Source organism: Triturus cristatus, chromosome 9 (genome assembly GCF_964204655.1).
Source record: "Triturus cristatus chromosome 9, aTriCri1.1, whole genome shotgun sequence".
Taxonomy (NCBI): domain Eukaryota; kingdom Metazoa; phylum Chordata; class Amphibia; order Caudata; family Salamandridae; genus Triturus; species Triturus cristatus.
In genome coordinates, this window is record NC_140592.1 from 273741059 (window position 1) to 273763984 (window position 22926).

Below are 22926 nucleotides of genomic sequence, written 5' to 3' on the forward strand. Positions count from 1 at the left end.
CGAAGCGGGACCGTTATTCACCAAAGAGCAGTAGATCTGAGACACCCCACCTCTGGCCAAATTCCCCATCATCACTTGGGCTTCCAAAGGGCTGAATTCCGGGAGAGAGAGGGGAGACGGAATGTGTACGCGTAGCGCATGTCTGAGTTGCAAGTATTTGTATATTTGGGAGGGGTGGAGGGAGAAGCGCTGCTGCAAGTCCTCAAAGGATCTGATATGGTCCCCCACCCAGAGGTCGCCGAGAAGCGAGATCCCAATGTTGTCCCAGCGGTTAAAGTCCGACAGAGACGAGGTCTCCCATAGCCACGTACCACACCACAGAGGCGTCTGTCTAGTGAGTTTCCATTCCCACTTCGTGTGGCGCAACACCGTGCGACAAGCCAGGAAAACTGTCCTGGTGACCGGGGGGAGATCCTGGGGTATAGGAGCGCCATATAAGTAAGTCTGGAGTTGAGGGAACTCCATCGAGCTAAGTTCCACCTGGTACGCCCAGTCGGACCAGCCGCCCGCGAACCAATCATGGATCACTATGAGTCTCGTGGCCAGGTAGTACAGGTGGAGATTGGTGACTCCCATACCCCGTCGTAGGGAGGTATACGGCAATGCACCAGGGACATGCGTGGTCTCCCACCCCCTAGAGAAACCGGGTAAGGATACCGTCAAGTTCCCGGAACCAGCTCCCCCGAAGCTGGAGGGAGACGTTTTGTAAAATATATAAGAACCGGGGAAGTACCATCATTTTAACGAGGGCACTCCTGCCCAAGGGATTGAGCGGGTGGGACTGCCACTTCCGAAGGTCCGCCTTTGTCTTGTTAATCAGAGGCGTAATATTTAAAGCCCATTCGAGTTCCGGGAGGAGTGCGATCCATACACCCAAATATTTGAAGGACAGCCTGCGCATACTCGTTTGCCAATCAAAGCAGTCACGTGCTGGATGAAGAGGCACCAGGGTGGATTTCGCCGGATTGACCTGCTCAAATGTGGAAAGGACCGCTAGACAACGCGGGCCGGAACTCTCCGGCTCCACCAGAAAGAGGAGAACATCATCCACGTAGAGAGCGATCTTGTTGACCTGATATGGGTCCCAAGCCCACCCATTGATACCAGAGTCTTGGCGTACAAGAGTTGCCAAGGGGTCGATCGCCAGCGCAAACAAGAGCGGCGAGAGTGGGCATCCCTGGCGCGTGCCCCTCCGGATGGGAAATGTCTCTGCGAGCACCCCGTTGATCAGGATCCTCGCCATGGGACTGGAGTAAAGGACTCGGACAAGGCGCCGGAATGGAAGGCAGAACCCCATCTACTACAACACGTCCTCCAAATATCCCCAGGCATCCGTATCGAACGCTTTCTCGAAATCAAGGAGAAGCAGGGCCAGGTACGGGGGGAGGAGGTGGCGGTGCGCAAGAGCGAGATGGAGGCGACATATGCAGTGCCGAGTGCCTCGGGCCGGCATGAAACAACTCTGATCCGGGTGGACCAGGGTGTGTAAGTGGGGATGGAGCCGCTAAACCAGGATGGTAGCAAAGAGTTTCACCTCGGTATTGATGAGGGAAATGGGGCGATAGTCCGCACAGGCAAGGGAGGGCGGGCGTGTCTTCGGGAGAACCACTATGGTGGCCACGTCTGTCTCAGGGGGAAAGGATCCCGTGTCCACCATGTGCTGGAACAGCACTGTCAAAGGGGGGACCAGGAGGTCTCGGTATGTTGCGTAATATTCTTGCGGGTACTCATCTGGCCCAGGCATCCTGCCCGAGGGTAGGACTGAAATGGCCCCATGGATCTCCTCTGGGGAAAGGGGAAGATCTAGGGTCTTGGAAACGTCCTGGGGGAGGCGGGACAGCCGGGTCCCGGTCTCTGACAGCACCGCTGCCTGAGAGCCCGTAGGAGGCCCGGCCGCATACAGCTTGGCATAGTACCCTGCAAAGGCCTGAGCAATGGCCCTGGAGGTAAAATGGTGACGGCCGGCTACATCGCAGACCTCCGGGATGACACGGTCCGCCTTGGGGTATGAGATTAAATTATGGAGCAATTCGCTATTTTTGTCACCCCAGCCGTACACCCGCGCCACCGATGAACGCCAAAGCATTTTGGCTGAATCCAAGGAAACCTGACTAATTTCTACTCATATTAGAGCAAGTTTTCAGGAGTAGTCAGGAGTATCAGCATCGGCCTGGGCCGCCTCCATCAGTGACGCATTGGGCCTCCAGCTGCACTAGGCGGGCGGCCTGAGCCGCGTGACGTGCATGGACCAAGCCTCTAGCCACCCCCCGCAGCGTCGCCTTGCCAGCCTCCCATAACGTGGCCGGCGAGGCGACCGAGCCTGTGTTAATCCGGAAGTATTGCCGCAGCTCCTGTTTGAGGGCCTCGACGAAGTCCTTGTCATGCAAGAACCAAGCGTTCATACGCCAGGTCGTACAGACGCCACCAAGTTGAGTCCCGAGACGAAGGGAGATCGGGGAGTGATCCGAGATGCCACGCGGTAGAATATCCGCCCCCGGCACCAATTTGCCATCGATCTTGCCGGACAGGGCCACATAGCGGCCTTATGTATCCGTCTCAGCTCGTGTCAAGATAAAGGGAAGACCTTTGCGGATCAGTATGGCCACCCCCTTGGAACCCCGCGAGAAGCCCGAATGTCAAACCCTGTCAAACCCATAGCGGGCAAGGAAAGTGCAGTGGGTGCCCAGCAGGTGCGTCTCTTGCAGGAATAAGATATCTGGGCCCTGACGGTGGGTGCTACAGAGGACAGCAGTGCGCTTAATGCGATCTAAGAGGCCATTGACATTCCAGGATAGGATGTGGAGGGGTCTACCCAGGACGGACATCATTAAGGTGGACAATGTGAGTAGAGGGCCGCGCGGAGGGAGACCCGGCTCCACTGGAGTGGACTAGCCAAAGGTGGAGCACGGGTGGGGGAAGAATCACCCGGCCGAGTGAGGCCCCTGTCCCCGCCAGACACCCAAATACTCAGGGAAGCGCCGTAGGGGACCAGGGATGGCGGCCAGTAGGCGGACGAAAACAATAAACATGTAGGCAACAACATGGTGTCCCTCCAACCAATCTCCCTCACCCACCCCCCACTGCATGCGGGGCCTGAGAGTAAGGTCCACGTGGTCTACCATCGCTCTCGTCAATGTCGGTGGCGTGCATACTTAGTAAGCTACCAAGAAAAACAACTAACAGTAGCGGCTCGTGAGCAGCCGAAAACAACAAACCTGTGGGAGACAACGGTCTACCCCCTCTTCCCCCCCCAAACTCCCCCCACCCTACACTTCCAAACATGAAGCATCTGTCGCACTGAAGCAGCACCTAAAACAACAATACAAGACTCAAACTCTTAAGCTAAAACGCTTAGCAGGACGTGAGCGTATCAGGGTGGGCCCCAAGAGCAAGCACAAAGTACTCCGGGTACCCAACAACCAGCAAGTCAAGCAGTGTCTTGGCAAAGGTGGACCCCTCCATATAGACGGATACATCAGGGTTAACCGCTGCAAGGAACAATTAGGAACAAATTTGGACCCCACTCAGCTGGGCCACAGGCGTCAATCCGCATCACCGTTGGCAGATCCATGAAGCACGGGGCTCCGGGATAAGTTTGAGTCCGACAGGTAGGGCCGCAGCGGCGCCGATGGGATCGAAATTGGGCCCAACCCCCCGATGACCCAGTCAGGCTAAGAGGATCAGGGCTCCGAGAAGGTACTGGAGGGGGGGTGTCCGAGACCTCGCCACTGGGGATAGCGAGACCCCACCCTGCCGGCCGTTCTTCTTGCGGGAGCGATTGCAGCGTCTCTGAGTTTTAGGCGGAGGAGGCTGGGAGGGCCGTGGGCCACCGCCACCGGGAAGGAGGGCCAGATGCGCCTGACGCGGGTGCTCCTCTGTGAGCCAGGTCCAAGCCTCTTGGGGGGTATTGAAGAAGAAGAGGCCAGGAAGAGGAGACCGTACCGAAGACCCAGGTCACGAAGCTTCCCTTTAACATCGTCGTAGGTGCGCCGTTGGGCCTGCACCTCCCTGGTATAGTCCGGGAACACCATAATTTTGTTGTTTTGAAAGAGCAGTGGCCCCTGCAACCTCGCCGCCTGAAGGATAGTGTCCCGGTCTCGAAAATTGAAGATCCTCATAATGATGGGTCGCGGAGGGGCCCCGGGCGGGGGACGAGGAGCCAGAGAGCGGTGGGCGCGCTCAACCGCAAACCAAGGAGAGAGGAGGTCCTTGGGCATCCAGGATCGCACCCAGGTCTCCATGAATGTATTCGCTCCGGAAATCCAACCAGGCGCAGGTTGTTCCTCCGTGCTCTGTTTTCCGCATCCTCAACCCGGCGGTGGAGCTCGGAAGTCCGGTTCTGAAGCTGAGCCACATGGGTCTTGAGCTGGGCTATGTCATCCTCTGCTGTGGAAATACGCGACTCCGCTTCCGTAATCCGGGCCGTGGCGTTCCGGAGATCCTGGCGAATGAGGGCCACATCAACCCCGTACCTCACCAATCTTGCTCTCGACGGAGGCCTGGGAAGCTCTGATGACCTGTAGGATGGTGTCCAGGTCACCCCCAGCAGGAGTGGGGGGCACCACAGTTCCCTCTCCCGGGTCCCAGTCGCTGGTAGTATACTGGTCCATCGTGGTTTGGGTTGGCTGGGCAACCGCCTGCGTGTTACGGACTCTACCCATCGTCACCAGTGGAGAGTGTCGTCGGAGCAGATCGGGAGAGAGGGCACGGCCGGAAGACCAGCAGGAGGAGGAGATCAACCCCCAGACCGTCGGTAATCAGGTCCGGGTGCTCTCCAGTCTGTCCGAGCCGACCCTCCACACAGAGCCACAGCCCGAGACTGACGGAATGGCGTGGAGACACCAACTGCAGGAAGAACTCCGACTCAAGATGGAAAATGCTGGGCCGGAGACACAAGGGCCAACGCACCCCCAGCCAGCAAACACGAAGAGGCCCCTCCCAAGGAACCGTGACACCAGAAGCCAAGGGAGGCAGCAAGAAGAGGGGGGGGTGGGGCTGCCACAACCACCCCACCTGCCACCCGACTATGATGGGCGAAACCAGCCCACACGCCGGCAGGCAGCCTCCAAGGACACAAGCCAAACCAGATGCCCCTAAGGGCCAGATGCCCCGGCCAGCCCAGAGCGACAGCGGTGGGTGCTTGGAGCCCAGTGAGAGAGAGGTCAGGCAGGTCCAAGGCCTCCCACGGCAGCGGAACCATCACTCCGCCCGCCACCCAACACAGTGGCCGATCACTGCCCCTCCACCGTCCGGGGGACAAGGCCCCACCAGGCACCAGTACCCTCAGAAGGTCCGCAGCACGAAGGGATCGCCGCTTCACCACCAGTCCGAGCGAAGAGGGAAGGTATTGCGAAGCAGCTGAAGACAGAGCCCCCCTCAGGTCCACAGGCACAGGGGAGCGCCCCCAGAGAAGAAGCGCGAAGCACGGGGCCCTGGGGGGGGGAGGGTTAGGAAGAACACCTAGGCCCCCCACCACCTGCCACCCAACACAGTGGCTGATACCCCCTGCCCCACTCACCAGCGGTCCAAGACTGCAGATGGCACCAGGCATTGGCCCCTCCAGGGACCAGGGCAGATGATGGAAAGATCGCCCGCAGCCCCAGCAGGCCTCTGGAAGGGCCCCGCCAGTCCCACGATGCTCCCGAGGCTCGGACGCCTCCACCAATCCGGCACGGCAGGCCGGGAGCGGGTCCGGCCAGATGAAGGGGACCACAGCCCCAGAGGGCCTCAGGGAAGCACCTATCTATTCCTCCAGAGGTTCCAGCGTGGGGTGGTGTCCGGGCCTCCCGCCTTCACCAGGAAGGCCTCACCCTGCAGGTGCTGTGAATCGCGCCGCCAGCGCCAGTCGGGGGAGAGCACCTACAGTGATGGGGGGGGGGCCGTTTCCCACACCACTGTCCGGAACCGGCAGTCGAGGCACCACCATCTACCTCCGCCGCAGGTCCACCCAAGGAGATTCAGGGATAGGCCCTCCAGAGCCGCAGGCCGATCCCCGAGACCTGAACGCCGGGACACTGCCGGCGGCTGCCGCATTCCGCCTCCCTTGTTGCCGTGGGAGTTGATGGGCTGTCACCGGAGCTCCAACCACCACCATTGACTCGAAACCCACCTTCATCTCCTGAGGCCTCTGACGGCATTACCACCCAAGATGGCATCCGCCACCCTTGGGAACCTTCTCTGGCTGCTGCATTACCCCAGGCTGGCATCATAGTCAGCACTGATCGTACCGACCAATTACCTACTACTGCATCCAGATGGCATTCCGGCTTCAAGGATCTATGCCACTACCGACACTCCACCACAATGCAGACAGACCTCACTTCTGCATGTCATCGGCAGCTCAGTCCCAGCTAAGTAGTGGGCCCACAAACCCACTGTAAGTGACGTACTCCTCTTAATCCAGCACCTCTTCACTTACACCTCCCGTCAGTGTGTCATGGCACTGCACACCTGGTGTTTGTCTCCCCCCAACCCAACAGTGAGTGCGCTGCCGCATCAGCCACGTGGCAGTAGAGGCCTGCACTTCTTTACAAAGCTATGGCACTCTGTTCGCAGTACCTTCAGCGTGACTACTGAGGCCTGCCAGATCCAGCCAAGTGCAGTAACTTCATGAAATATGGTCCACCATGGCCCTGTGAGAAATGGAGGCTCACCAATCCTTACCGGTTCTCTGAGCAGCTGCTTGGCTGGAAGTGCAAGAGTGCGAGGCTTCGCCAAGAGAGGCAGGGGAAAGAAATGGTGAGTGATATTCCAACGACCACAGTTCCTGACAATACTGTGGTTAACCTATCGGATACAGTGCCCCCACCAAAGCAGAATCTCAACTTTTATCACTGGGTTTGTCTTTTTGCCCACGGAACAGTTTCAATTATGTACAGACTCGAATAGATGTCTTTAAATTTATACGAAAGCTCAAACTGAAAAATCACTTGAAACTAAATTAAGCACAAGGTCAGGCAAGAACTATATCCAATTTAGAACGCTCCACCAGTAAATTTCAAGTTGCAGATACCAGTCTCTTAAAAATAATACATGCCTTATCAACAAATGAAGAAAGCATTACTGGTTCAACACAGGATGATTTGGCATCTATGGGCATAGTGAGCAATCTTCCATGCAACAGTCATTTTAAACCACCTTCAACTTTCATACCTCTTATGCCAAAAGATGCTATCAATACTTTTAATGACATTGTAATTGAACAGTTGAAAACATTGCAAGTTGTATCATCTCGAAAACAGAAAAGATACAAATACATGGAAATACAATATGCAAAGCTGATGAAAAAATTAAGAAGGAACTCTAACCTCATTATTAACAAAGCTGATAAGGGAGGTATCATTGTCATTTGGCCACATACATTGTATTTAGAAGAGGCAAATCGACATTTGGAGGACAACCTTTGTTACAGGAAAGGATCATTCAATGACATTAAATGTCTTAAAGAGACTGTTTTCAAAGAATTAAATCAATGGAAAAGGGAAGGTTTGTTAAGTAAGCAAGAACATAGTTTTCTAAAGAATGAATTCCCAGTGATACCTACACTTTACTTCATTCCGAAAATTCATAAACAAACTATGCCAGTACCAGGACGGCCTATTATTTTGGCCCAACGAAGCCTCCTGGAACCGATGTCAAAATATGTGGATCATTTTTTGCATGAATCAATAGAGAATCTTCCTTCTTACATTAAGGATACAGGACATTTTTGTCAAAGTTAAAAAATGTTAAATGGGAAGAGGATTATGTACTAGTGGTCATGGACATATGTACCCTTTATACAAGCAGTCATCATGCAAATGGGCTAACAGCTGTAAAATATTTTCTAGACAAACGTAGTATGAATTTTAGCCAACACAATGGTATGATTCTACGAATGATACAACTATGTTTAGAAAATAATTATTTTCTATTTAACAAAGAGATTTACCAGCAGCAGAGAGGAGTCGCCATGGGGGCTTGTTTTTCCCCAACCTATGCCTGTTTACATGTCGGGTGGTGGGAGGAACATGTCCTCAGGGGCACTCATAAAATGATGTTTGACTCCAATGTAATAAGATTTTGGAGATTTATAGATGATATATGCATGATTTGGAAGGGTACACCGGAATCAGCTAGTGATTTTCTGAATGCCATTAATAGTAACAATTTAAATCTACAATTTACTGCTGATATCAGTAAATCTTCTGTCCAATTCTTGGACGTTGAAATTTACATCAGTGACAATGAAATTCAAACAAGACTACATAGAAAGAAAACGGCTGGAAATGCTATCTTGCATGCAAGTAGTGCCCACCCTGGTCACCTCATTAGAAGCATTCCTTATGGAGAATGTTTGCGTATGCGCAGCATTTGTAGTTCCAACACAGATTTAGAAAGATTTAGAAAGATGTCAAGAAGAGGCCCAAAAAAGATTTCTTGCTCGTGGATACTGTTTGAAAGAGTTATAACAGGCCAGAATTAGGGCTAACAGTCATACGAGAGAGGAGTGTTTAAACACCACTGCTAAATCAAAAACTAAACAAATAAAGAATAACGGTGAGGATCCACAAGTAAGTCAAGGAGAGATCAGACTTATAACCACGTTTAGTGTGGAGGAAAAGAAAGTTAGGGGGATCATAGATAAACACTGGCCTCTATTAAAGACTGATATAACTTTAGCCCCACTTTTACCAGAGAAATCACTTATCACCTTTAGAAGAGCTCCCTCAATGAGAGATGCCCTTGTCAGATCAAGCCCAGAGGTGATAAAATCTAGAAATTGTCTGTCTACTAAAACAGGTTTCCACAAATGTATTTTGTGTAGGGCCTGTAAATTTGTCATAAACACTAAAGAATATTGGAGTGCATTTGATAGTAGCCCTGTTAAAATTCAAAGTTTATTTACGTGCCGCACAGATTATGCAGTATACGTCTTGGAATGCACCTGCAAAATGAAATATGTGGGAAGTACCAAATTACAGGTATTCAATCGTATCTTGCAACACTTAAAGACAATAGTCAATTCAGACGATAGTTATCCGGTAGCACGTCATTTTAAATTGGTACATAATAAAAATTTGAATGACTTGAGCTACTTCATCATTGACTCTGTGCAAAAGAATTTGAGAGGCGGAAACAGAGAAAAACAGCTAAGACAATTGGAATCTAAATATATCCTTTTGTTGGACACTAGAATTCTGAAAGGGCTTAATACAGGAGAGGATCTCCATAATTTTCTGTAATTTTAAATTTTAAATCCAAATTCTGCTCTCTGAATCTTTACGTATGATAAGTGTAACTTCACCCAAGTAGTGAAGTTAGCTCCATTTGAGGATTTTTTAATCTGGTTCTGGGCATTCTTCAAGACTATTAATAATGGGACTAAAAGAATTTTACATGAATAGTTTTCTTAGCGTGAGTGCATTATTGTACTAGAGTATCAGTTTATAATGAAATGGTCAATGTGGGCTTGGTTCTGTATATCTCGATGAATTAATATTGAATTATGACATTTTGAAGTGGCTATTGATTTATAATAATATTCTAGCTTAAATAATATTTTGATTTATACATAATTTGGAGCTAAAAGATTTAAGCATCGACGAGTGTATTGCTCACACACATTAGGTTGTAATTTTATATTTATCATTTTTTAGGCAATTGGTATTCTGGATGTGATATGAATTTAATATCTTTTAGAGGGATGAATAATTTATTTGCACAATTTTGCACAATATAGGATTTTAGCACTAGCACTTTATTATTTTTATGGTTACTGCGTGAAGAGGAATTTTAATGTGGGCTAGATTCATAAATTGTAGCATTGATTTAGCCACTTGGCTACAATCATGAGCTTGTATTAGGTTTTATAAGAAAAACTTATTTAAAAGAATAATTGTTTTGCACATTACCAATATATATATTTTTGTATTTATATTTATGACATCTTTTTATAAAGTTATTTATATATTTATGAATCCAACATATACATTCGCAATAGAAGTATTTTGTTTAGCTCTTTTAATTAACCAAACGCTACGTAACCAGAACATCCAGTCTACTACTATAAATTAGTCATGTGTTTCACCGGGGGGTCATGTGATCAAGGCTATGTGTGTACAGCCGAAACGCGTCATGCTGACTTTGGAGAAATAAAGCACGAAGAAATTTAACTGCACATCATGATTGATGGTGTTGTGGAAATCGGCACAGGACTATTGGAAACACAAAAATATATATATATTTATATATATATCACTCTATAAAAAACAGGCATTCCTCTTGCGTATGTATATATATATATAATTTATTTATTTATTTATATGGGCCCATGTCCGAAACCCATCTAAAAGTGAGGACATTAAAAGCAAAATACGTGTATGGGAGAAATTAAGCCGCAAAGAGATAAATAAATCTTGGGAGCTAATCACTTTGAAAAAGTATTTAGAAGTACAACGAATCCCTAGAGGGCTGAGAATAATGTTGATGCCCAATCATCAAGACGCATCAAATGAATTATTGCAGGAATGGGGAGATTTTGTTTTGAAATCATCGTTAGGCCTAATTGAAATATTGGTAAAGCATATAGAAATTGGCCTTATCAAAATAAAGGAACAACTGTGTGAAACAGAGAAGGAATTATCTTCACTAAAGATGACCACTGAAATGGTAAAATTTAAGGAAGAGTTGGAAGTACAAATCGATCAACATGAAGATTCAGTAAGAGAACGAAAACATTCCAAATTCATCAGGGATGCAAATGATTACGCTGAGGGGCGTATCTTTACTTTTTCGCGCAAATTTGATGCAATGAAGGAACAAGCAACCTGGAACATTGCAACAAGTTTCTCAAGTAGTGCCTCCTCCCTTATCTCGAATGAGCCCAGTGATGGGGAACAACAATCTGAAGCAAATAGGAGCAAGTTATCTTTTTTAGGGGACATGCGCCTGGTATTGCAACAGAGGCAATGGGAACAAAATCGACCCACATTTCAGAAACAAAGGGGGAGAGGAAGAGGACGGAATTGGTCCCACAGAAACCCAAAAGAAGGAGCAACAGAAGCAAGGGTTACCGTGGAAAAAACGGGAGCAGAAACAAGGAGCATGCGCAGAAAGAACAAGTAAAGGATGAATTACAAGTAGTGAATTTATCCAAAAGATCGATTTCAGACACAGAGAATTCGTTACTAAAAAGGGGGATAAACTTCTGCCCTACAAGTAAAATGGACTTAGCACAAGTAAGAATCGATTTGTACCTATACATACGTAAAATCAAACTGGCCAAATTCTTTGGAGAGAAAAAACAGTATGGTAAAGTTAAAACATCGGAAGAAAAAATACCTAGTGTGCAAGTGAAAGATACAGAAGGATTTTTGACACTACTAAATTTGGATATAATGGAGGGAGAGGAAATCCCTTTAAGTATGGCAGTTACACAAGGAGGAGCAGGCCTAAGCGGGATGAAATCGAAATCCAAATTTTATCCTCAATTAACACCAGGAAACAAAATAGATCTGTTTCAAGAAGCGGTTATCCAAGACCTTTACAAAATAAAAAGACCAGCATTCACTGACAATTTAACCAAGATGGAACGAGAAGCCCTACGGAATCTGACCATGGATGATCAGATCGAAATCAAAATGGCAGACAAGGGGGGAAACATAGTAATAATGGACAAAACAGCATATACAGCGGAAGCACACCGCCAAATAAGAAATACAAATTACTATGAAAAATTGAGAAAGAATCCCACCCTAGAAATAAAAGAAAAAGTGGATAATAGGCTTCAAGAGTGGACAGGACGGGAACTAATAAATGAAGAAGAATGTAAATATTTAACAGTATCCCATCCAATTACAGCCACAATTTATTTCTTGCCAAAACTCCATAAGGATCACAAAAAACCACCGGGCAGACCTATCTTGTCAGCGAAAGGTTCATTGTTAGAACCAATGGCCAACTACATTGATTTTTTCTTAAACCCCTACGTAACTCAACTCAGCTCCTATATACAGGACACAACAGACCTGTTAAGGCTACTGCAAAACACTCCCTGGCAGGACACATACCAACTAGTCACAATGGATGTCATATCCTTATACACTAACATTGAAAATGACATGGGCCTGGAGGCATGTGACTATTTTTTGAAGGAACGCAACATCAAATACAGTGAACATAATAAGATGCTCCTCGAAATGTTATCAATATGCTTGAACAAAAACATCTTTGTTTTCGGAGATGAGGTGTATCGCCAGTGCAATGGGACTGCAATGGGATTTTCTTTTAGTCCCAGTTACGCATGTCTAGCGATGGGATATTGGGAGAAGGAAGTTGCATGGTGTGAAAGTAATGACAGAATGGTGAGTAAGGTCGTCAGTTGGAAACGGTTCATTGATGACCTATTCATCATCTGGGATGGCACGGAAATGGAATTCAAGGAATACTTCGAGTTACTAAACAACAGCAAAACAAATATAAAATTTACATATGAGATCAGTAATGAAAGAGTGGTATTCCTTGATACGGAAATATACATCAAAAATGGCCATATACAAACAACTTTACACAGAAAAAGTACAGCAACCAATGCCACCTTGGAAGCAACAAGCTTCCACCAAAAAACCCTCATCTCAAGTATCCCTTATGGGGAGTTCTTGAGAATTCGGCGAATATGCAGTGAAGAAGATGAATGGCGGAGACACGGGCTAAAGACAATGGAAAGATTCAAAAAAAGAAAATACAATACCAACACAGTAAAAAAATGTTGGGAAACAGCTAACAGTAAAACGAGAGAGGATTGTCTATCCAGAAAATCAAAGAAAACAGAACCTGAGACCATACGGTTAATAATGGATTATTCATTGGAAAGCAAACAAATAGTAAGCATCTTAAGAAAAAACTGGAAGATACTACAGTTGGATCCTACTGTGAAGGAAATAGTGGGAAATCATCCGACGGTAACATACAGGAGAGCGAAGAATTTGAAGGACCATCTAATCCACAGCCATTTCAAAGGAAAGGATAAGGAATCTACATGGCTGAAGACAAAAGGTTTTATAAAATGTCACATGTGTAAAGCCTGCCAAATTGCCCAACAGACAAAAAACATAAGGATGGCAAATAACAAGATCTGGGAGATTCGCCAATTAATAACGTGCAAAACGCAATATGTGATTTATGTATTGGAATGTCCCTGCCCATTGAAGTATGTGGGGAGTACCATTTTTGAATTGAAAAAAAGAATACTGGAGCACATAAGAGCAACAATACATAAGGACAAATCTAATGCGGTGGCAAAACACATGGAACAGGTCCATCAAGGAGACTGGAAGAAACTAAAATACTATGGAATTGAGAGCATTCCAAGGAAAGAACGTGGGGGAGATCGAGAAAGACAATTACGACAGACGGAGTCAAGGTACATTTTAAAATTACGTACATTATATCCGCATGGCCTTAATCAGTCAGAAGAGCTCTACATTTATCTATAAAAAAGAAGAGATGGACATGAAAACAGCAAAACATAAGAAAATTCAGTCAAGAGATAAAAACATCGCAGAATCAATCGAATAAAATGGTAACCAATGACCTTAAAGGATTCATCACTCATAAGATTAAACTCCACCAGAGGGGATAAAGAGATAAGATAAAGCGTTCATTGCCTGTACCCCATGCAGTGAAATTTCAAAGAAAATAAAGCGCACAAAAGGTTGTTCAAGAGTGCATCCCGTTTTCTTTCCGACTGGAGGGATTTTTGGTGGATATATATATATATATTTCCACGAATTCCCTTGAGAAGGATTGACGACGCCGTGTCTTGTGCTGCAAATTAATTTTATTTGTCAGCTGCTGGACGCGTTTCGCCTGACCTGCAGGCTTGCTCACCAACATTTTAAATAAAGTTTTTTCACCAATTTAAATGTGCTCTAAACAAACGGAAGTCACATGATGGACTACAAAAACAGTACAATGGAAGAAAGACTCGTAGTTTTTTTGCAATCGAAATAATTATACATTGCTTTTCTCTGCACACTCGATATTTCAAACATCAATCATTTGTTTATGATAGTTCATTGTAGATATTTTTAAATCTTATGAATATTCTAATTCCGCCCTAGTGGGCTTTGCACCTCGAAAGTTTCTGTATTGAAACCAATCAACATAATTACTGTTGCTCATGCCTGAAAATCAATGTTTGGTGTATAACACTTGAAAATTGCATTTCATTTACTGAACAAGTGTTCTTTACTTTTTATATTGTATTAAAATAAAGCCTATGCTGAATTACAAGCTGTGACACTGGCGGTTCATGTGGGAGCGAGTAAATTTCACTCTTAAGGATTAATTGATTCAAATACAACATGTCGGCTGAGGAAGTTAAAGAAAGGGAGGAAGCAGCATTATGTATCTTTGACGATGTATCAGTCAAATCTAAAAATAAACATGCAACAAAAGGTATCGACAAAGATGATGTCAGTGTACGGCTGAAAAGACTGGAAAAGCTCAAGCGAGCAGATCTTTCAAAGTGGTGGGAGACTAAATCATTGACAAGGTATCTAGAAGTCAAACGAATCCCCAGAGGATTACGTATCCTGGTTGCCCCCACGTATGAAAACCCGAATCCCAACATGCTACGTGAGTGGGCAGAAAACAATCATGAGTCATCGGCTAGAATGTTAGCAATTCTGATAAAATATGCCGAAATAGACAGAGTAAAGATCATTGAAGAGATTCAGCAAATTACTGAGGTCTTGGATAAAGAAAAAGATCAAGAAGTTATCAACAAGTTTAAGACTGGGATGATGGAGAGAATGCGTAAATTGGAAGATTCAATAAAAGAAAGGAAAGCACAGAAGTTTATACGGGACAAACAGGATTATGAGATCTACACATTTGCAAAAAAATTTGAAAACATACGACGTCAAAAATTAAACGAAGGAGGCAAATTAACAGGCCAAGTGCAGTCAGAGTTAAGCAGTGTCCCAAGCTCAGAAGTCGACACGGATGCGGAGGAAGTAACTGATGGGCAGACTGCTCCAACCCCTTCAGTATTGGATGAGTTTAGTTTTTTAGAACAAGAGAGACGATTCAATCTACGGCCAAGACAATTAATCCAATACACAAAGCCTCCAAGAGGAAGAGGCAGAGGAAACAGAGGAGGAAGGGCACAAAATTATTCAGAAAGCGCAGAGCAGCCCAAGAACAAAAGGAAATAACAGAGAATGACAAGGCTACAATTGTAAATCTGACTAATATACAACTATCTGAAAAAGAACAAAGAATTCTAAAATTAGGCCTTTCTTTTTGCCCTAAAGAAGACTTCAACTACGTCCAAACAAGACTCGACGTTTTCAAATTTACTCGATCATTGAAACTGAAAAAATATTTCAGTGACAAGGCTAAAATGACACTACCAAATGAAGACACCTCTACAGTGGTTACAAGCACAGAATTAGTAGTAGAGGACATGAATTTAATGTTAGACTTGTACAATTTGCAGGAACAACCGTGTTCTTCTCAACCATGTTCCTCTGAACCATCCACAAATGCAAGTGCGGACATTGATCGAGCAGTATTACTGGCAGAATGTGAAGGCATTAACATCATCAGTAATGATCCAACGCATTTCAAACCTACCTCCAAATTTATCCCAATGACTGGAAAAGATGCAGTTGATATCTACAGTGAATTGGTAGTCAATGACTTAAAACAACTATGTACTAAAACTTTGTCTAAACAAGAAACTGCATCAAAACAACAACATGAATACTTTGCATTAGTCAACAAATTATCAATGAATTCGAACTGCATTGTGAGGAATGCTGACAAAGGCGGCAATGTAGTTCTTTGGGACAAACAGAAATACTTACTAGAAGCCAACAAACAATTGAACAATCGCTCGAACTATGTAAAAATATCCGAATCAACTATGCAGGATAGTCATGTTTTGTATAACAGTATGCTATCAGATTGGTACACAAGGGGTCTATTGAAACAAGAGGAGATGAATTTTTTTTAAATTAATAATCCAGTAACACCTGTGTTATATTTAATACCGAAGATACACAAAGATCAATTGAACCCTCCAGGCCGTCCTATAATTTCGGCAATTGGTAGTGCACTAGCTAACACTTCTAAGTTTGTAGATTCATTTTTGTGCCCCCTAACAAAATGTCTTTCATCTTACATCCAGGACACAGGGGATTTTTTGAAACGAATATATGATATGCCATGGGAAAGTGATTTTTTATTGGTAACTATAGACGTGACAAGTTTATACACCAGCATTCGCCATGAAGATGGCTTAAATGCAGTCAAACATTTTTTGGGCAATCGACCAGTAAAATTCTGGGCACACACCCAGATGTTAATGGAAATGACAGCTTTTTGCCTAAAGAATAATTACTTTCTTTTCAACGGTGAACTATACCATCAGGTATGTTGCACAGCGATGGGCACCTGCTTCGCCCCCAGCTTTGCTAATTTGCATATGGGCTGGTGGGAGGAGCAGGTGATCCAAAAAATGTACCCGGAAATTTGGCAAGACAATGTAATGCACTGGAGCAGATTCATTGATGATTTGTTCATCGTATGGAAAGGCTCCAGAGACTCTGCTATAAACTTTGTTGCGCATTTACAAATCAATGACCTGAACTTAAAATTTACCAGCGACATCAGTGACACCACAGTCAATTTTCTGGATCTTACCATCTACATTGATAAGGGCAAAGTAGAAACAGTGTTGTACCGTAAACCTACGGCAGGCAACACGTTGCTACATGCCAAAAGTTTTCATCCCCAGAATTTAATTAAGAGTATTCCCTATGGGGAAAGCCTCAGGACAATTCGTAATTGTAGCAACAAAAACAACTGTGATGCAGAGTTGAAAATTTTACATAAACGTTTTCAGGCGAGAGGGTACCCAGATCAGTGTATAGACTCAGCCATTATGAAAGCTAAAAAAAGAACCAGAGAAGATATTCTATTCAAGACAAGCAACACGAAAAAGAAAAAAGAAACTCTAAATGTGAATATATGCAGGATGATAACCACGTTTAACACACAGCACACACAGGTGAGAAACATTTTATCCAAGCACTGGCATCTGATCAAAAATGATCCGGTACTGGGTAAAATCGTCCAGAGAAGGCCTCAACTAACATTCAGAAAAGCAAGAAGCTTCAAAGAAATGTTAGTTAGTAATGTAATGAAAAAGATGCCCAGTAAATCATCTAAAATGTGGTTAAACAAAAAAGAAGGCTTTGTCAAATGCACAAAATGCAAAGCTTGCATCCACGGGATCAACACCACTAAATATACATCAAATTTAGCAAGCAAGGAATTCAAAATCAGAGGTTATTATACCTGCAAGACAGACCATGCTGTCTACGTGCTTCAGTGTCCGTGTGGACTGAGGTACGTGGGCAGTACGATCTTACCAGTCCATAAGAGAGTGTTGCAACATCTAAGAGCAGTCAAAAATGGAGACAGAACGTACCCTGTGGCACGTCACTTTGAACGATACCACCAAAAAAACATAACGGGCCTAACCTATTATGTAATAGATGCTGTGAAACCTAATGAGAGAGGGGGAAACCGGGAGAAGCAGTTGAGGAAGATGGAATCCAAATACATAATAAAATTAAACTGCAAAACCCCCGCAGGTTTGAATGTGGAAGAAGATTTATACACACATCTGTAAATAGAATAGATATTAAAAATGCATCACTCCTTTTCTTCGTTTTTAACCATTTTTTTATTATTTGAGCACGGTTAATTTGTATTAGAGGAAAGTCACATATTATTGCAAGTATAAAAAAGACTGTAGATAAATGCATTAATTTTTGCCCACTAGGGCTTTATTTTAATACAATATAAAAAGTAAAGAACACTTGTTCAGTAAATGAAATGCAATTTTCAAGTGTTATACACCAAACATTGATTTTCAGGCATGAGCAACAGTAATTATGTTGATTGGTTTCAATACAGAAACTTTCGAGGTGCAAAGCCCACTAGGGCGGAATTAGAATATTCATAAGATTTAAAAATATCTACAATGAACTATCATAAACAAATGATTGATGTTTGAAATATCGAGTGTGCAGAGAAAAGCAATGTATAATTATTTCGATTGCAAAAAAAATACGAGTCTTTCTTCCATTGTACTGTTTTTGTAGTCCATCATGTGACTTCCGTTTGTTTAGAGCACATTTAAATTGGTGAAAAAACTTTATTTAAAATGTTGGTGAGCAAGCCTGCAGGTCAGGCGAAACGCGTCCAGCAGCTGACAAATAAAATTAATTTGCAGCACAAGACACGGCGTCGTCAATCCTTCTCAAGGGAATTCGTGGAAATTCATTACGGACCTTGCGGGGTTGGTCCGACAAGACGACGCGCCCTTTGATCTGGAGACGCGGCAGGATTAACCAAGCGGTTTTCGACAAGTTTATATATATATATATATATATATATATAATTTATTTATTTATTTATATGGGCCCATGTCCGAAACCCATCTAAAAGTGAGTAAACAAGGCACAAAAAAGTCATTAATCCCTTACTTTAATAGGCTGTCAAGGCTCACATCTTACTAGATGCCAGGCAGCCATGTCAGAAGATGAAAAAGATTCTAAAAGGCACATAGGAAACTGATCATCTAATCACGATTCATGGATATTATGGTGCTTATTTCTGAGTGTGATCCCTAGTTAGCTCCTGAATTTGATTCTGAGTGAAACTTCAAGGTCCATTTGCAGATTATTTTGCCTGGAAAAGCTGAGCGGTGTTGTCCCTGCTCCTAATGTTCCCCGAAACATTTTCACTGTTCTGTACCCTATGAGCTACTACCACATATCCCACTACCACACATAAGCCAGTGTACCACCATACGATTCAAATAGAACTACTTACCAGACAGCGTTCAATGGTACGACCCGAGAAATCAAACATCACTTGACCTGTCGCACTGACTTTGCTATATATGTGTTACAGTGCTCGTGTAACTTATTGTATATAGGTAGCACCAAGTTACAAGTACACAAGCGTATATTACAGCACATTAGAGCCATTACCAACAGCGACCCAACCTACCCTGTAGCAAGGCATTTCAAGACACAACATGACAATAATTTAAAACATCTTCAGTATTATGTCATTGATACGATACCTCCACTAGACAGAGGGGGAGATCGGGAACAAAAACTTAGGCGCCTTGAAACACGCTACATTTTAGTGCTAGACACCAAGAATCCAGGAGGTCTTAATACTAGCGAGGATCTGTACACATACCTTGACTAGACATACTTTTATCAGCTGTATAAATGGCATCAGGTTCCTTTCCTTTATTTCCTAATTACTGCCAGGGATGAATAGAATTCAGTGGGATGATGGTGTGATATGCTAGAATTGGATATTTATGTGGAAGAATAATTTTAAGATTGTATATACCAACATCTAAGTACAAAAATCCTTCTTTTAACATATCTTATATTATATGCTTGTCACACCTCACTATCACTTTTTGAACCGTAACTCTTCTTTAATCATAAATTGTTCAATTGTCTTATGATTTGAGATCTTTTAATTAATTTATCTTTGCACAGACAATAATGATATGTTACAATGTTGGTATTTTACCTACTTTTTTAGGGGAGGTTTTTATAGATCTTATATGTGGATGTTTTAAGAATTTATTTATATTTATATTTATGTATTTATGTATTTAAAACATTTTATACCATTATTTATAAAGGTCTATTAGAGCTAGGAATGTCCAGTAATTATCTAAGCCCCCACAACATATATTTGTCAGTCCATGAGGTAAAAGTTAATATTCTAATTGAGCATACGGCATATAGGTGATTTCAGTCGGCGATATATATTTCTTTAGAACTTATAGCTCAGACATTTTGTCTGTGACACTAGATAGCATCCTTGTAGTTATTACATTTGCACATTCTGGGAGGTTATATATTAATAACCAATCCACCGCGCACACTATTTTATTACCTTTTAAGCACTTGCACTTTACGAAAATTTCAACACCGGTTCTCTTGCTAATTTCTTAAAATTTTCTTTTTTTAATATTTATTGGATACACGGGTTTAATCATCTTTTTTATCACAAAGGTCCTATGCAAAACAATCAGTCAACAAACGGAAAACACAAAGGCTTTTGGCATTTAGGCCATTATTTTAACCTTTGAAGTGACATGTTGGGTATACAAATATTGAAACATTACATCAACAACAGTCATGACAATCAGGTCCTGTTATAATGAGTGGCATTTAGCGATCAAATAAGCAATTCCTGATGTCTTTCTTTTAAATTATACACTTGTAATTTTACAGTATGTTTTCTATGTTGATGGTATTGAATGTATCATGTGACCTTGCACTATCACTTTAAAAACGAATGTCTCCCGTGTTAGCGCTGTCATGTGATCAAGGCAGAGAAGCTGCCGAAACGCGTCATGGTGGAGAGTGGCTTGTGAATAAAATCTATCAAGCACCTATTTGGGTCCTATCTCGCTTTGTTCCAGCGGAGTGGTATGGAGTTATAGAGTGAGCAGTCTATGATATTTTCGCCGGCTTTGACTTTCCCCGGTGTTCGGGACCCCCTCCCTTTGAGTTGGCTCCGTGGACGGCAAAGTTAGAAGCTTCTGGGTCAGCTGACCATCCCCGAGGCCTCGAGGAGGACGGTAACCCGGAAGCAACTGCAGTGAGTCCGGTAGCGGAAACACGGAGCCCCCTGTGGAACAACAAGCGGTTTGAATTCTACCTGATACGAGCGGAACAACGCCGAACCGGAGGTCTCGAGTGGATCACAATCCAGCGAGGAGGTGACGGCGTTTTGAGCTGCCAACGAAGCAGGTACGGAACCGCGTTGTGATTGAGCACAGGTGGGGAGGCGTGCACCCGGGGAACTGGCTCCTGACAAAAAACCTAAGAGGGCAGGTTCCATTACGGGTCACATCATAGGATTACTCTTTACAAGCGCACTATGTCCACCGCAGCGCTACGCAGCAGGGAATCGGCTGCAGAAGGGATGTTTTCAGACACACCCTCTACATCACAGTCCCAAATAATCAGAGGGACAAATAAGGAAACAATCCATGAACAAGGATTAAAAGAAAAATATCGCATACTGGAGAAGCTTATGCGACAAGAACAATCAAAATGGTGGGAATCAAAATCCCTGCAGGGATATCTGGATGTGGGCAGAATACCGAGGGGGTTGCGCATCATGATAGCCCCTAGCTACGATACACCAAACCCCTTAATGATGGCCGAGTGGGCGGAAATAAATCTGGAATCATCAAGGAAATTGGTCCAAGTACTGGTAAAATATGCTATCATAGACCGTGAGGCATTACAACTCAAAATAGACGCCCTGGAATCAGAAATAAAAGGATTAGGGGATCCTCAACAAACAAAATTACACGAGGAAATGATTAATAGGTTGGCCAAAGAGGAAGATAAAATTAAACAACGCAAAGCGTTCAAGTTCCAAAGGGACAAGGATGACTATGCGAGTGGACAGATCTTCACCTTCTCACGTAAATTTGATGTATACAGATCAAAGGCGGCAGGCGAACATGGACAACTGCACAAAACCGCCCCAGCACCCAATATCCAAGATGATACAACTTCAGATCTAAGCTCAGCTGTGGAGAGCGAATCGGAAGCTGAAGGAAGACCAAACCGAACACATTCAAATGCCATCAAACCTACCTTGGGGGAGGAACTAGACTACATGAGAAGAAGTAGACGGGAAACATTGAGGCCGCGTAATCAACCGGCAAAAAACGACGAACAACGTCCAGAAGACAAAGGAGAAAAGCAAGGAAACGCAACTTACAACAAGCATTCGAACAGGGGGAGAGGACGACGAGGAGGATGGAGAAACAGACAGTAAATAATCCTCCTTCAACGACATCGACGGCCAAAACAATAATCAACCTGGCTAATATCGATCTGACCCAAGACGAAAAACAGTTACTGTCATTGGGATTATCATACTGTCCTCAGTCTGACTTTGATTATCCAACAACTCGTGTAGATGTCTACAAATTTATCCGTAAGCTAAAACTTAAAAAGTTCCATGAATTAAAATCACGGTCTAGAGTTGAAAGTACGGATATGATGACAAACACAAGTGACACCTGTGAACTGCTAGTGGCAGACTTAGAGGCCCTGAGAAACCTACAAGAATTGGCGAATGAATCTGACTCATCTACAAACAGATCAAGTCAAAGCCGGCTTTTCGAACCAGGTACCAAAGATCAATTGTTGGAAATCAATGTGAACACGAAACCGATTACTCCTTTTAAGGTGAAGTCTAAATTTATGCCCATCATGCCGCGTGATTCCATCGATGTCTTCAATGAACAGGTCGTGGCACAAATTAAGAAACTTAACATCAAAATCAACAAACAAAAAAGGAAAGTAACTAATCATGAAAGACAATATAACCAATTGATGACAAAATTAAACAAAGAAAACAAAACAGTCATCAGAAACTCCGACAAGGGGGGGAACATTGTACTATGGCCAATGAATGATTATATGGAAGAAGCCTACTTGCAACTGAATGATGTGCAATGTTACCGTAGAAGTACTGTACTAAGGTATAAAGCCATGATAAATCAATTCCATTCTAAGTTATTGGCCTGGAAGAGTGTGGGGCTTTTGAGTATGGAAGAGTTTAAATATTTAAAAACAGAACACCCAAAAACTCCATCTATGTACTTTATTCCTAAAGTTCATAAAAACATTCACAAGCCCCCCGGGAGACCAATAATCGCTGCCATCAATGGACCATTAGAGCACATGTCACGCTATATTGATTTTTTCCTCCAAGAACATGTGAAAGAATTGAAATCATTTGTGCAGGACACTGGGGATTTCATCAGGAAAATTGACAAGATCAGATGGCAAGAAG

General features: G+C 44.0%; 1 long non-coding RNA gene across 1 annotated transcript in view; it reads left to right on the plus strand.

The window, feature by feature from the left end:
* The window catches only part of LOC146797746 (uncharacterized), a 1134092-nt gene that overhangs the window by 610277 nt on the left and 500889 nt on the right, over positions 1 to 22926 (plus strand). The gene's annotated exons all lie outside the window — the stretch shown is intronic.